The sequence below is a fragment of the Manacus vitellinus genome, unplaced genomic scaffold (assembly GCF_001715985.3).
Source record: "Manacus vitellinus isolate BGI_N305 unplaced genomic scaffold, ASM171598v3 scaffold_1_pilon, whole genome shotgun sequence".
Classification (NCBI taxonomy): domain Eukaryota; kingdom Metazoa; phylum Chordata; class Aves; order Passeriformes; family Pipridae; genus Manacus; species Manacus vitellinus.
In genome coordinates this window covers 41,402,776-41,416,841 of record NW_021939396.1, presented here as the reverse complement: position 1 = coordinate 41,416,841, position 14,066 = coordinate 41,402,776, and the positions used below count along the sequence as shown (strand labels likewise).

Sequence of the window (14,066 nt, the reverse complement as noted above, 5' to 3'; positions counted from 1 at the left end):
ATACAATTCATTTTTAAACTAAAATTAAAAAGTAATTATTATTTTAATTTTAATGGAGTTTGTAAAAAAAAAAATTTAGTATAATCGGAGGAACCATAGTGTTTGAATCTCAGTAGGCCTGCTCTAGTTCTAGATGATACTAGAAATAAATCAGTCATTATTGGTGCATGATTTTTATTAGAAGTGGAAGTTTAGGAAAGATAGAAACTGGAAGTAAAGGTTTGCACATTTACATGATAGGTGCTCAGTGTATTACTTGCAGTTGAAAACAGGGATTACTTTGAAACGTATTCGGAGTGCTCTACAGAATGCTTAATTACTGAGTCATGTAAAGATTTTGACATGACATCAAACAGCATCTGAAAGCAGATTGCACTGCTACATGTATATTAAAAAAACCAAATCCAAACCCAAGAAATCGAACAATGTTCCTTACCCAAATGAAAATGGCTTTCACCTGAAGGTAGAACTTTGTTGAGTGTACACTTTTAAAAGAGAGATTGGCATGAACAGCCTCTTGATCAGGCAGTCACAGTTAATAATCAAAGTGCTCTAAAAATGGAGCTTGTGTGTTTGTGAGAGGTAGCATTGCAAATAGTCCTGTGCTATGATCTGAGAGAGAACTGTGTTTTCCTGTTTCTAGAACAGAGTGGGATCGATGGCTGCTGATGGGGCTAATTGGAACAGCAGTGGGGGTGCCGGGGTTTTTGATTCATCAGGTAATTGACTTACTCATCAAATCGAAATGGAACCTGGTGGAAAATTACCTGCAGGTGAGCAAGAAAAAGTCAGAGAGGCGTTTTCTGTGTTTGTTTATTAGAAAATCAACAGTGTAAAGTTGCAACTACACAAAGGTGCTGCCAATCTAGGTGACTGCGGAGATCAGATACCCTGCAGTCCTTTGTGTACACACACGTTGGTGTCCTTTGCTACAACTTGGCCTCCAGTAAAGTGTAATGTCTGATGGTGTTCCTGTTATGAGATTGATAAAAGTAGACTTTAAAATACTGTGGCCTTCCTCTTTCTGCTTGTACGCAAGAGGCACGTGCTGCTTTAGGTATGGTTGATATCCAAGGGAATGGATTAAGATTCATAAAGGTACTTAGTGACTGTGGACCTGGTATCAGATATGTTATTTCTTTCTGTGTCTGGGGAAGCTGTATTTTCAGTAATAGAATATTGTGGAATTATTAATTTGTCCTTGATGGATACCATTGTCTCTGTGATAATTAGAATGGTGATAGTAAAAAATCACTGAATGGGTAAACCAGATGTACATGTTAAGGCATCACTGACTCTGACTGCTTGCTTTTCTCACCTGTAGAGAGAAGCAGGTGGTAAAATTTTCACTTAGCTTGTGATATCTATGGTAGATGGTATAAATACCAAAATGCTTCTTATGAGAAAGGGGCTTTGAGCTTTTGTTCCAGCTGAATCCTAACCAGGGAGGGTCAGGAATCCCATCAGTGGGTGCTGGGGGAGCCCTGTATAACCATCAAGCACAGAATGCAGCCAGCAATTTGTGCAGAAGGAGGCCAGAGTCTGGGCTGACAGTGCTTTTCTGCTCAGCAGCAGTGGCAGGGAGCTGCTGGGGGTCCCCAGCAGCCAGCAGAGAAATTGCCCCTGACTCAGCAAAGGCTACAGCCCAGAGCAAGCTGCTGAGAGAGAGTGTAGGTCTGCAGATCTGTGGCTCTGGGCAGTGCTTGGGGTCTCTCACTGAGTCTGGAGCATGGCAGATGAGCTCCTTGTCTGCACAGATGTGGTGGGATAGCTGACACTTCTGTAGCACTGCAGTAGCTGGATAGAGGGTCTTTAGGGAGAACATACCATAGTTAGGAGCGGGAGTTGTATGAAGGACAAGAAGTAGTTGGCATGGATTTACAGTGGAAAGCAACCTTCTACAATGTGATGACTGGAACAGTGGATGTTTTCATTTCAGCTTTAGCAAGGCTTTCATCAGTGTCTCCCATAATACTGTCATAGACAAACTAATGGTGTAAGGGTTAGATAAGTGGACAGTGAGATGGATTTAGCTGGCAGAACTCCTAGGCTCAAAGCATTATGATCAGTGGCACAAAGTCCATCTGGAGGCTGGTCATCATGGATGTGCCCCAGAGGTCAGTACTGGGGCCAAATACTGTTGGATATTTTCACTAATGACCTGGATGATGGGACAATGTTGTGGTGCACCCTCAGCAAACTTGTGGGCAAAAGCAAAACTGGAAGGAAGCAGTGCTTGATAGACCACAAGGCTGTGGTACCAACAGCATCCTGGGCTGCATTAGGAGTATTGCCAGCAGGTTGAGGGAAGTGATTCTTCCCCTCTCTTCAGCACCGGTGAGGTCACATCTGAAGTACTGGGTCCGGTTTTGGGCTCTCCAGTGCAGTGGATATGTGGATGTGTCCTCCAGTATTCTGTGGAATCAAGAAAATGGAATACTGCTGGTAACTGCTGAAGGACAGATCTCAATCACTTCACAGAAATACAAGGGAAGGGTTATTCTGTGCAGCAGATGGAAGCTGAATATATCAGCAGGAATATTAGAGAAATGAACAAGTTTGGGTTTTACATGGGGAAAGCATATATAATGCTTTTGGAATATTATTTCCCTGATTTTTTTTCTATACAAACTATGTGTATGTTTATAAAATATATAAACAGTGGAATAAATACACATGCAAATGTGTATATATGCATTTGTATGTATATACATGTATGTATGTATATATACCCACCAAAGTATAAATAAAGAATATATAGAAAGAAGCCACAGTTTGACTCCAGGGCATCAGAACCACTGTTACACACACACCGTTGGTCCTATTGTATTATAAAATTTGTCCTATTGTATTATGCTAATACAGAGGGACAGGAGCTGAGCTCTGACGTAACTACAAAATGTAATTCCTGCTCTGGAACATATTCCCATCTAAATACTGCCTTCAGCTGCGGATGAGCAAACCTCTTTTTCGTGCACTTTACTTTGCTGTTTGGCTGTGCTGCACAATGCATTTACAAAACACTTGATGGCAGATGCTGCTGGGAAGGCTGCGCTGTCTGGGTATGACACGGTGACCTCAGAAATGCAAGGGATGTGCTTGAACTGCACCCGCAATGTATCACAGTGAAGTACGTGGGAGTTGAGGAGTTCTGGAGACAGCAGTGCTGCGGTCAGCCCAAACACAAACAAACAAAACAACCGAAAACCCAGGATGACCAGGACATGTTTTTTGAAAGTTGGAATGCCCAGTATGAGAGATATCCTTTTGGCTAAAATAAAGCAGGAAAGAGCTTGCTCACGTATATTCTGTCTACAGAATATAGCTGCAAATTCATGAAGATTATTACTGATGTAAGACTTTGAAGCCTCTATTCAGGCAAAATTCGTTCTGTTTTCTTGTGTGTGTTCTTAAAGTCCTTGAACTCTGCTTTTGACCTGAAAAAGGTCTGGATGAGTAACAACGTATCCTTTATAATGTTTTAGAGATGGGCAAGAAATCCTGGAAAAAAAAAATTACTTGACTCTGAAAGTCATCATTCACCTCACCCTTACTCACTCCCATCCTTCTAAAGAGCCTGTGCTGCTTGTTTTGATTTTTTCCCTATCATACACCTTCTTCCCGCAGAAATTTGTGGAACAAAAGATGATTGAAAAGCAGGACCTGGTCTGTGAGTGCTGATGTAGTAATCTATTTGTCCACCCACATGACCTGGCTGTGTGTGCTTTGGTCAGGGCTGGCCTTGGTGGTTCTCTCTTCAGGCTCAGTGCTGGTGAGCGTTAGATCTCCTATGCAACAAATCAATAACACGGTGATAAACTGAATCTTCTGCTCTTCCATATACTGGTTGATTCAGTATTTTATTTAACACACCCCTCCACTCCCTCCCCCGTCAGTTATACAACCCCATTGGAAAGGTCTTTCTTGGACTTCAGCCTAAAGCTGGATTCCACCACCCGTAACTTGTATAAAGGTGTCTGGGGTGAAATCAGCGGTGGTGGCGATGCAATTTACACTTAGCATGTGGTGTTTATAAAATAAATATAAGTGGCAACTGGTGTAACTCATGAAAACTCAAGTGTTTGGAAGGGGCCTAAGCCAAAGACCATCAGTCCATATAAAAGTTCCTGTTGGTTTTAGATTGTTCATTTAGCTGTACTATGTGGATATTGCATGTAGCTCAGTTTAGTACTTTTATGAGGCAGCAAGGCTAAAACATTGAGCTGTTCTGTCATTTACTATCCTACTGTGTTCAATTTAATTATAGACAGGCAATTAACAGCATAGTGAGAGAAAAAGTGAATGTTTTACTGGACTTACCCTGAAATTCAGCAACAGGAAAACAGAGTTTGCTGGTTTACATACAATAACTAACCAGGTTTAAGCTTTCCAAAGTCTGAACTGACTGAACAGATCACACAAGTTCACATGTACACCCTGCCTCTTAGTTTGTGCCAAGATAAGAGTCTAGTTGGCTTCAGGCATCATGGAGGGCTGGCAGGGTTCTGGGTCTGGGAGAGAGGCCCTTGTCAGTTGTTTTCCTCTCTCATTACCCTCAATATGTGTGTAGCAACACTGGGGAGCTTGAATTTTTGTGCATAGCCAGAAGTTATATGTGTACCTATGTTTTCTGTTAATTCTGGGAAGTTTTTTTGTGAACAGAGCAAGGTGAGGGCCAGACTGCAAAACTGTCCGTAGATGCATCTAACACATCAACATCTAATAATTGTTGATTCTATTTCTGTCTTCTTTTTTTTATTTTTTTTTTTTTTCCTTTACAGTCCTTTTGCTCCGCATGTTCATCATCTGGCTTGTCAGAAATTATTGGTGTTTGAATGGCACTTCTATTCAACATCTGTTTAACACAATCTTTTTAAGCACAGTTCCCCGTGATGCTCAGCAAGCAGTTATCTGGACACCTGCAGTCAGTTTTGTTTCTGAAAAGCCATCTGTCCCACAGCTATGGCCTGCCGGTTGCTTTACATCTCGTGTGACTGCTTTTAACTGTGCAAAGTTTGTAGCCAGTCTCAAGTGGCTGCACACAACAGCAGCAATAGTTTTGCATACACCTGCAGAAGTGCTGTAAGTGGCTGTGCAAGGCATGCAGTGATGGACAGCCAGGCCTCTGGGGTCTGTATTTCCAGCTTGCAAACACAGCAGACACCAATGCCAGCTGAGGGCAACCGCAGGAACCAGGCACTGCTCTGCAGGTGGCAGATTGCAAGTTGGGTTGAAGCTGCTTGTTGTTCATGCAGTAATGTAATACTAGGTTTCTACATGGGGAAAAGTAGACTTCATAGCCTTTTTGAAGGATCATGTTTTTATGCCTTTTTATGTACAAAGGAAGAGAATCCCATCACCCTGTTGTGGTCTGAGCCTTGTGAGGGGGCAGAGGAGGGTTGCCCATTCCAGCTCTTTAGGTCAGAGCAGATCTTAAAGTTTACTATGTTGCAGTATAACCAAACTTGGAAACTGCAAGCCAGATTTTGGGCTTTTTGTTTTGGAAAGTGACATAATTTCCTTTATTCATCATTTAGAGGAGAATCCTGCTCTACTTTATTACCTATTTGGAACCATATCTTGAGTAGAGATGGTAAAATTGATCTCTGCTAATAGGATGTAGACTGTTTGTTGGCTGTTTTACTGTTTTATTTCTGATCCGTTTTGGTTTTGGAAAGTATTCATCCTTGAGGTTTGTTCTCTCCCTCTTCACCACCCTGACCAAAGCTATTCTCCTGACCATCCATTCACATTTTCTGTTGCTCAGTGGGTTTATATTTATTTATTTATTTATTTGCACAGAGGTGTAGCGCTGTAGAGGATGACTCAGATGTTCAAAAATAGGAGTGCATGGTTAGTCAGCAGTGGCCACAAACCTTCTAGACAATGCTTAACAAGGTTTATCTCTCCCTTTTGGTTTCTTTTGTTTTCTTTGCTTTCAGACATTTGTCTCCGGGAGCTCAGAGACTGCAGCTGTGATTTCTTTTTTTCCTTTGTGCTGGGTTGGTAACAATGATGCATGAGCCAAAGAGCTGAATCATTTTTCCGTGAATAAAGTCATCACAGTATCAACGTGATGCCTTTTCAAAACATAGGAATTAAGAGCTAGTTTAATTTAATTTAGTTGGAACCCTCCACCATTTTTATTAAACATAAACACACATAAGTTGCTAAAAGCCTCTGAGAGATTTGTAAAGGCTCCAAATTTAGGTCTTGTAGAAAAGTCTTCCAAGATTATACAATGAATAGATTTTTCATTTCACTAAGGGTTTGGATTTTTTTTACCCCATTTAAATGCAGTTTGAAGTGCTGCCTGGGAACACACTGTAATATTTAAATCATTACACATCTTTTGTTAGCAGTAGGGCTGTTCTGGCTGCTATGGTCATTAACCTGGGAACAGATGATTGAAGTGATAAGCTGTAGTCCGATATGTCACCACACTTGGGCAGACATTAACATTCAAAGGCATTTCAGGGACTATCATCATAATACCCCTTGCAGAAGAGACATTTAAGTCTCTGAGTCAGGAATCTGAAAGTCTTTAGTAGCTTCCTCCTTTATGTCAACAGTACTTTGCATATTTAAAAGACATACTCAGCATATTCCATGTTTAAATCTGTTGAAACCAATCTAGCTCTGCTGCTGCACGCAGGCTAAGGCTCTGTCCTCCTCTGCCTTTAGCTGCATCTGATTTACCAAAGAGTGCCTTCAATTGTATGACATCACTTTTAGTGCTCTCCTGGTTTGCAAGGGCTGCCCTGCCACATGTCTTCAGTGCCCCAGAGTGTCTGGTGAGTCATCAGTGAGCCCATTGCATCTGGAAGGGAAACAGAGATGCTGCACTTGCAATCTTTAAATCTTTCTGCTCTTTGTCATTTTGGAATAGGGAAAAAGCCACCCACTCTAATCAAAAGAAAGTTGATTAATTAAACAAGAGTTCTTTAATTAAAACAAAGTTCACAGGTTGTTTAATACATTAATACAGAAGACTTTTTTTCCCATTGCCTTCTGGGTTATATAAGGAGGGAGAAAAATGAAAGATTTTTACACATGGACTCTACCCTTAAATTAATGATGCTGTCCCAGGAAAAAAGAGATGATGGGAATTGCACAATGTGCATGGGTGGGCCTTGCTTTATTTTTCAAGTTTTGAAAAAGTAAATTTTTTGTGACACTTTTTTAGTCTGGCTCTTCTCTGCTCATGCATGTCTGTGAGATAATGCTGGTAAACTCTCTCATGTGAACAATTCTACTGAAATTAATGAGATTAGTTTCCAGAAAAAGAAACTGCAACCAGTTTATGTCATCTGGATGGTATTTTTGTCATGTTGACATATAAAACTCTAGACAATGTTGTTTATTTTTTTAAAGTAAAGATAAAGACTCCTGAGTGTTAATTTTCTAAAGAAATAGAAAGATTTCAAATAAACAGTCACTTGTGAACTATCTGTAGCTTAAAAGTAAATCAAAAAGCACCAAAGGGATGATGTGGGATCTCCGTTGCCTTTAGGCTTTTAAGATCAGTCATTTAAATAAATCTGCGATGTGATGATTAAACAAAATGTTACTCATGGAAGAAATCAGCAATTGCAGTCAGAAAAGTATAAAAAATGTTTGTTTTTCTGTGCAGAATCCAGTTACAGTATAATTAGAAAGAAGCATTAGCTTACAGTCAGGAACCATCCTGGGAGAGACAGGTTGTATGGATGTCCCCTTCATGGAGAGGGTTGTTGGTGAGCAGCAGAGACAAATTTCAGTCTGAGACCTCACTTCTTCACAAAGACCAGGATGACATACTCCCACTCCCCTAGTGTCTTTTGGTGTTAAAGTAGGTTCAAGTGTTCTGTATACTTGTTGACTTCAGTTAGTACTGAGTGCTCAGCATGTCTGTAAATTACCCCTGAGGTCTCAGGTAGCACATCCAGAGGATACAAGTTTTATAAGCTTGTGAGCACTATTGATTAGTGCATTAGATGTATCAGCATTACTGCAGTAACTCCTGCAATGGCTGGTCTTGATTCTATTTTTCTAAGACAGAATTCAAGCATAATTTTATTTCCTCTTTCTAAATCCCTCTCTCTGTTTTGTACACTGTGTCCTCCATTAAAAATGTAACATTTGTCTGATTCAGGATGTTGTTTTAATAGAATGAAATAGGTATTTTGGAAAGCAAATTATGTTGTGTATGGGAAAATATATAATATAGATATATAAAGGAAGATTGTTCTTGTGCCTTTTTATAATAGTGTAATTATTATCCCCCTCTTTTTTCTCCTTCTTTTTCCTCCTTCTTTTTCCTCCTTTTTTTCTTTACTGGCAGTGGCTCATAGTGCAGATCTTCAGCATTTGAACTCCTTGTGCTGCTTACAGCAACAGAAGTTGGGACATATGTGGGCTCCATATCTTTGCGGGGAGGGAGACAAGGTATAGTGTTCCCTGTGGATTTATCAGACATTTATAAATTGAGGCAGCATGTTGAGCCTGCAGGCTCCAGGGATGTACTCTTATTCTCTAGTGAATTGTAAGCTTTCTTACCTTTCTTTTCACTGCAGTGTTTCACTCCTGTGACTGCACTGTTGCAGGATTTGAAGTGGAACATCTTCCTGGCCTTAGTATGGTTGGTGCTAGTTCAGCAGCTCACTGTCATGGCACAGTGGTCTCCAAATGATGTTACAGGGTTGAGATTTTGTCAGTCAGAGGTCAAGACACGTCTGAACTCATGTTGTAGAGATGCAAGGCACTTTAATGACCCTATAATAAACCATCGTGTGTTTAAATTCAGCCACGTAAACCCAGCTTTGACAGGAAATTATGGTTATTTTTTTTTTCTCTTTTTTACCTCTGTTACCCAAATTTTGACTCTTCTACCTGTTGCAGATGCAGTTTCACTATGGCTGCTGCAGAAGCAGGCATAACTTTGGTATTTCATGCCCCCCCTTGTTTGCTTGAGAAGGATGGCTTCGTTCGGGGACATAAGGCTGGTCTGGCAAGGCTTATTCTGCTGCTTGATGGCCACCTTCACCACGGGTGTAGTGTCCTCTTAACTCTATGGCTTTGTTTACAGGGGCCATTTTGAATTTTTTGAGGCAGAGAAAAGAATTCTATTTTGGGTACATATTGTGTGGATGTGGGGGAAAATAGATGCAGGAGTTTAGACTTGTCTCCTTCAGCATTATTGTTGGGGGAGAAGCAGGAAAGGGGGACTGAGAAGGGGAAAGGCTGGGATATGTACAATTATCAGATCAGTGGATATGGATGTCTTTACACTTTACATCTGGCGACCACTTAAATACAAGAGAGATTTGTTTTGTTCTAAATTATAGCGAGCAAGTAGACAAAGTATCTATTGTTTGCTTATTAACCAATCATATTGGTTATTAAGATAACTTTCTGTGTTGGTGCTGGATAGAGGAGGGATATTTCGAAGTAAAGGAAAAGGCAGAGAAGCTCTTAAATAGGCTGTCCTCTCCTGTGGCTGGATCAAGCTCTCAGCTGTTGCTGCAGACAGTGCTGTACTGTGCCCCTATTCCTTGGTGCTTCCAGATTAAACATTTGAAAAACTGTAATCACTGTTTGTTCCTGGTTGCAAAACAGAGGTGACCTTCAGCCTCACCTACCTTTGCTTTATTCCTTCCAGCATGACACAGCCTTATCTTTGGATTTTACCTTATGTCCACCTGAAAGTAGTTGCTTTTATTATCATGTCTTTCACTCATTTTTATTGCAAGATAGCAATATTCAATAGTGATGTGCAAGTATCATGATCTTCCCTTCTTGTTGCCTAAATATTCTTCTTTGTATTTGACTTGGAGATCAATTAGAGAGCTAGAAATAAACTCTGGTATTCTGAATCCTAATTCATTTTTTGCTACTATATAAATTTTTCCTATGGCAATTGCCTGAGCACTTTCAATTATCTCTGAATTTCTTTTGGCTTGTATATCTCTAGCAATGCAGAAACTAAAAAGATTATGGCATTTCTCACTGTAGCTATACCTTGGTTGGGAAAATGGGCAATATTTTTTGTGTGCATGCTCCCTGAAATATTTGCTTTACCACTAGTTTAGCAGGGGAAAATAGAGAAGACATGGGTTTTCGGCCCAAACCCTTTTTGTGGACCAACTCATAGTGTAGCCCCCAAACAGCTGCAGTTACACACCAAGAAGATAAAAGTTTGTGGCAGAAAGGTGAGACTATGTGAGCAGGAAAGAGGTCAGGCGTTCTGAAGCCAGATTCATTGCTGAAGCCAAAGTGTTTTGTAATTAACAGCTGCACACCCAGGGGAAAGTGGATTCACTTCAGTTGCTATTTTACAATAAGCATTGCTCTTTTAACACTCAGTTCAGGATGTTTTCTGGAAAGAGCAGTGGATTTTCTTTCCTTCTATCTTAGAGGGAAAAGTTAGCTAAAATTATTAACAACATAACTTCTGGCAGGGTTCAATAGTTTTTGGCTCTCAATATGGTACAGATAACCAGAAATATTTGGGCATGGGGCTCAGGGGAAATTTTGCTTCTTGTATATTTTGTGGCATTAAGCAAACACAGTTTACAGTAGATAAACTCTGAGTTTAAAGCTTGTGGGTTATGTTTCTCAAGAAAATGATGATTTTGTTTTATTATTTTTTTTAGTTTCATTCTACCTAGGATAATGTTACAAGGGGATTTTATTGTACTCCAGAGCATGAGATTTTCAGGAAACTTCACTTTATTTTTACTTAGACCATTGGATTAATTCTAAAGGTGAAATTTGCTCTGTAGATACCATTTTTTTCTTGATGACTGGCCAAAGCTCATGGTTGATATTACAACAAAAACAAACAGTATACTGTGCCACCTTTCATTCCCAGCATGTAGAACATGCTGGCTGTCTTGACTTTACTTTTATTGCCACACACATGCAGTGAAATGTGCATATATTACCTTAAAGCAAATACCTCAGTATATCTTTTCCTTTGGAAAAATGGAGGTAGGGAGAAAAAATAATAAAATCGAGCTGTCTATTTTTAGTTTTAGTGAAGGATTGGAATTAGAAAGAATGTAATGCAAGATATTTCGATCCTGCAGTAAATAAAACAGATGTTTTTCTACTTCAAATTAGGCTACTTCTCTTGGAATTTCAATGCCTTAAACATTAGATCCCTTTAAATTCTTTGGAAAAACATGGATATTGTTACAGCTATTGTTAAAAATAGCATTATTAATGTTTTTCTTAGTACACAGAGTACCTACATATATGACTGTTGTAGTCCTGTTGTAGTCCCTGCAAGTGTAGGCTTGCGGGTGTCGATCTTCTGGTGCCTAGGAATGGCTAGGCATTCTCTTCCAGACCCAGTTTCTGCAGCACCCTGTGAACCACCCCTTGAAGCCTGGGTGGGTTTTGACCCTGGCATTTCTCCTCTCAGGAAATACCACCCGTGTTTAGTACAGACACCTGGTGAATTTGTTAAACTCTAGGCTAGCTGTAGCAAGACCAAGAATAAGATTAAAGTTCAAGAAGAAGAGAAGGAAGAAGAAAAGAGTTTGAACAGTAAGAGGAGCTCAAGGTGAAGCAATTCAAGGCAGACTGACACCTGACAGTTTCTCCTGTCCCCTACCCCCAAGATTATACCAGTTTAGGGGGTTTTATTGCAGGCAACCCTTGACATGTGCCCTTCCTGCTTCTTGCCATGTAGATTTTTTTGCATTTTGTGATCTCTTACTTTGTCCAGATCCCAATCATAACAAAAAGCTGTGTAACCCTAAGCTTGGGCTAGGGAAATAATATCATCACAGCTTTTAATAGATTGCCACCAACCTGTTGACCCCTTTTTGTTGACTGGAAGATAAAATTAAAACATGATATTGCTTTCATCCTTGCTGCTTGTTGAGGAGTCAAGCAGAAAATTCAATTACTATTACAGCTGCCAGATTATGTTCTGTGCTTGTGATTTGTTGTTCTGCAAGTTGTTCTAGCTCGGCATCAATTTCCACAGTTTTACTTATATAAATTTACTTATAAATTATCTCAATGCACATGGATGCAAGTTGACACTTAATAAGTGAACATTCAGCAAAGCTTGGGTTCATCAGTCTTTTGAAGTGCTCATTAAGGCCATCATGTCATGTTATTTGGATGTAACTTGAGTGCTGAGTGCTAGTGGTAAGTGAAGTACATCACAGAGGTTTCTGCTATGTCTGCCAGCACCAGTGCACACCTGCTTGTTTCCACTCCTGGGAGGTGTGCAAGAAGAGATCAGCTTCAAATTAATTAGCTGAATTACCTAAACCACAAGGAGAGATTTATTTCCTGTACAGAAATAACTTTGAAGTATCGGGTTTTGTGAGAGAGGGTGCAATAGTTCATGTCACTGGCAGGATGCTCAGGACATTTTTTCTCCTTTCTTTGACTCAGGTTAAGAACTTACTGGACATGAACATCTTGGCCTTCATTCTGACCATCCTCCTTGGTGTGTTTGGAGGTCTTCTAGGAGCTTTCTTTGTTTCCCTAAATATAAAGGTTAATAAACTACGTATGCAGTTCTTTAATTCAATTCCAAAATTATCCCCTAGAAAAACAAGCAAGCTGTTGGAGGCTGTGCTTATCCTAGTAAGTAAATAATATGTTTCTCTTGATTCTACAATATTTACAGTGGCTAATGTAGGTCATTAATTGCTGGCTTGAAAAGTGAATCTCACCTGCTGGTACTTGATAATTGCAACAAAGTACAGCAAACATATAGATTTCCAAAATACATATGTGTACTTAATGTTGGTGGTTATATGAGAATGGAGAAGATATTTTTTGTTTGTTTGTTTGTTTTAGTTTGGTTTTCATGCTTGAATTATTTTACCTCACTGCTGTTTCACTCTGATGATACTACATCAGCTTAGTGATATGCAGCAGTTGTGTTGGTGTGCTTTTCCATTTATTTGCAGTCTATGGAAGGCTCAAATGTCCTGATAAAACATGATGGGGCCACTTTACATCTAGGCTTTGGAGTTTCTGTTTAGTGTTGTATGGCTTTGGGGAGGGACATGCCATTGGAAGAAGAAGGGTATAGGCAAAATATAAGGGAAAGGTGGAATTTAGGAAGAATTTCTAACGCAAACCTAGAACTGGTTTCACTTAGGAAGACTGCAAAATGCGTTCTCAAATGGGTTAGATTTTTTTTTTTTCCTTCCTTCTGCATTTCAGAGAAAGTCCCAGGGAGAAGCTGTGAGCAAGCTCTCTCTCTCCCGGGTATGCACAGAGATAACATGTTTGCAGACATGTTTAAGGCCTCCTTGGGCCAGAGGGGGTGGGGGGAGGAGAGAAAGAAGATACAAAAGGCTTGGAGAAGGCAGAGTATTGCCTTTTTTCTCTGGAGGCCAGCTGCATAGCATCCTTGAGAAATGGTCCTCGCATCTGAAATAAACCTTTTTTTTAATCCTTCCACTGCCTTGGCATTCTTGGGAAGAATACCTGCCTTTGTTTTATCTTACACAGAAGGTTCCCATATTTTTATCATTTTCATACTTTTCAATTTTATGCTTTGGTTATAACTTAAGTATTTTGTTATGAAGAACATTATGAACTTAATAGTCCTTTAAAGACAGATGAGAGAGTTGGGATTGTTCAGCCTGGAGAACGAGAAGGCTCTGAGGAGAACTTGTAGCTTTCCAGTACCTAAAGAGGACCTGCAGGAAGCCTGGAGAGGGACTTTTACAAGAGCATTTAGTAATAGAACAAGTGACAGTGGCTTCAAACTGAAAGAGAGTAGGTTTAGATTAGATATTGAGAAGAAATTCTTTACTGTGAAGGTTGTAGGGCCAGGTTGCCCAGAGAAATTGTGGATTCCCCATCCCTGGAAGTGTTCAAGGCCAAGTTGGATGGGGCTTTGAACAACCTTGTTTGGTGGAAGATGTCCCTGCCCATGGCAGAGGTATTGGAATTAGATGATCTTGAAGGTCCCTTTCAGTGCATACTATCCTATGATTAAATTTGAAGGAAGGAAACCTTCAGAACTTTTCTACTGCACTTTTAGTAAATTGTGTGAATTTAGGCTTCTCTGCAAGTTTTTCCAATGAATACCTGTTTGTCAT

General features: G+C 40.0%; 1 pseudogene; it reads left to right on the top strand.

The window, feature by feature from the left end:
• Nucleotides 1-14,066, top strand: part of LOC108640116 — an 80,444-nt pseudogene that overhangs the window by 4,403 nt on the left and 61,975 nt on the right.